Source organism: Patella vulgata, chromosome 6 (genome assembly GCF_932274485.2).
Source record: "Patella vulgata chromosome 6, xgPatVulg1.2, whole genome shotgun sequence".
In the NCBI taxonomy this organism is placed as follows: domain Eukaryota; kingdom Metazoa; phylum Mollusca; class Gastropoda; family Patellidae; genus Patella; species Patella vulgata.
The window spans coordinates 28,100,172-28,102,952 of NC_065884.2; positions in this window are offsets into that span (position 1 = coordinate 28,100,172).

The following is a 2,781-nucleotide window of genomic DNA, read 5'->3' on the forward strand; positions in this document are numbered from 1 at the left end:
AATATCGGGGCCTTTGCGTTTAAGCTTGCCGTGGCCTTATTTCTTTCTGTATTGTATAGGTTAATGTTCGAGGTGAAAGCAGAGACGACGTCCTTCAGAAAAGATAATTGGGTCAAAGTCGTAGGTCAAGGTCACCTTACAGAAAACTAAACTCAAACTTTTCAAAGTCGTTTTAGGGACATTTGACCTTGACTTACGACCTTGACCCCGTAACCATTTTTGAAGGATATCACCTTGGCTTGAATCATGGACGTTTACCTTGGTCCTGTCGCACACTGCTCGGTCAGAAAAAGGTCAAACGCAGAGGGGCCCGTGTCCGAAAGGAAGTCAATGGGCGTGGTCAATGTGAACGGTCGTGGTGACCTCCACTAGTCACCTGTAACCATCCGTGACCTTGACTTCGACCTTGAGTCCAAACTTCCCATCTATCTCGGGCCCTTTTCGTTTATGCTTACCGTGGCCTTATTTCTAACTGTATTATCAAAGTTAATGTTCGAGGTGAAAGCAGAGACGACGTCCCCCAGAAAAGATAATTGGGTCAAAGTCGTAGGTCAAGGTCATGTTACAGAAAATTAAACTCAAACTTTTCAAAGTCAGTTTTGGGACATTTGACCTTGACTTACGACCTTGACCCCGTAACCATTTTCGAAGGCTATCACCTTGCCTTGAACCATCGACGTTTACTTTGTTCCTGTCGCACACTGTTCGGTCAGAAAAGGGTCAAACGCAAAGGGCCCGTGTCCGAAAGGAAGTCAATGGGCGTGGTCAATGTGAAAGGTCGTGGTGACCTCCACTAGTCACCTGTAACCATCCGTGACCTTGACTTCGACCTTGAGTCCAAACTTCCCATCTATCTCGGGCCCTTTTCGTTTATGCTTGCCGTGACCTTATTTCTAACTGTATTATCAAAGTTAATGTTCGAGGTTAAAGCAGAGACGACGTCCCCCAGAAAAGATAATTGGGTCAAAGTCGTAGGTCAAGGTCATCTTACAGAAAACTAAACTCAAACTTTTCAAAGTCAGTTTTGGGACATTTGACCTTGACTTACGACCTTGACCCCGTAACCATTTTCGAAGGCTATCACATTGGCTTGAAACATGAACGTTTAACTTGGTCCTGTCGCACACTGCTCGGTCAGAAAACGGTCAAACGCAGAGGGTCCGTGTCCGAAAGGAAGTCAATGGGCGTGGTCAATGTGAAAGGTCGTGGTGACCTCCACTAGTCACCGTTAACCATCCGTAACCATGACTCTGACCTTGAGTCCAAACGTCCCATCCATATCGGGGCCTTTGCGTTTATGCTTGCCGTGGCCTTATTTCTAACTGTATTATCAAAGTTAATGTTTGAGGTTAAAGCAGAGACGACGTCCTCCAGAAAAGATAATTGGGTCAAAGTCGTAGGTCAAGGTCATCTTACAGAAAACTAAACTCAAACTTTTCAAAGTCAGTTTTGGGACATTTGACCTTGACTTACGACCTTGACCCCGTAACCATTTTCGAAGGCTATCAACTTGGCTTGAACCATCGACGTTTACTTTGGTCCTGTCGCACACTGTTCGGTCAGAAAAGGGTCAAACGCAAAGGGCCCGTGTCCGAAAGGAAGTCAATGGGCGTGGTCAATGTGAAAGGTCGTGGTGACCTCCATTAGTCACCGTTAACCATCCATGACCTTGATTTTGACCTTGAGTCCAAACTTCCCATCCATCTCGGGCCCTTTGCGTTTATGCTTGCCGTGACCTTATTTCTTACTGTATTATCAAAATTAATGTTCGAGGTGAAAGCAGAGACGACGTCCTTCAGAAAATATAATTGGGTCAAAGTCGTAGGTCAAGGTCATGTTACAGAAAAATAAACTCAAACTTTTCAAAGTCATTTTTGGGACATTTGACCTTGACTTACGACCTTGACCCCCTAACTATTTTAAACAGCCATCATCTGGGCTTCAGCCATCGACGTTTACCTTGGTCCTGTCGCACACTGCTCGGTCAGAAAACGATCAAACGAAGAGGGTCTGTGTTCGAAAGGAAGTCAATAGGCGCGGTCAATGTAATTGATTCATCTGACCTCATGATACGATTGTAGTGACCTTGACCTACGACTTTGACCCAATTATCTTTTCTGGAGGACGTCGTCTCTGCTTTAACCTCGAACATTAACTTTGATAATACAGTTAGAAATAAGGCCACGGCAAGCATAAACGCAAAGGCCCCGATATGGGTGGGAAGTTTGGCCTCAAGGTCAAAATCAAGGTCACGGCAATATTTACACCTAACGGCCAATCCACTGATCAACACCAAATAGTATTTTATTGAAAATGGTGGCTTCGCGCAAAAATTAAAGTATACGAAAATTATATTAATTTTTATGAACTGCAGTGTTAGGCAGCTGGTGCAGTGTGTCGGTTTCCGTCTAAGTGTCTTGTTATTCGAGTCGGTTTCCGTCTTAGTGTCTTGTTATTCGAGTCTAAATAGTAAACAAAGCAAATGGCGTCAAACGGATGAAGCTCTCTCTCGTTAGAAATTAAAAGGTCGGTAAAATAAAAAGTTATTGATCAATTCGGCTGAAATTTGGTGTGTGGTCATTGCTAGTCCCCCTGAACATCCTCTGAAAATTTCAAGTTCCTACGACCACGGGAACTGGTAGAGGTACGAAAGTGCAATAGCGCCGAAGTGAACTCATTATTATGATTTATTCATGTTCAGAAAATAGTTTTCCAAATATAATGTTATCAATACTTCTGATCGACTCAACCATCAACTACCCAATTTCGGGACGATTTGCA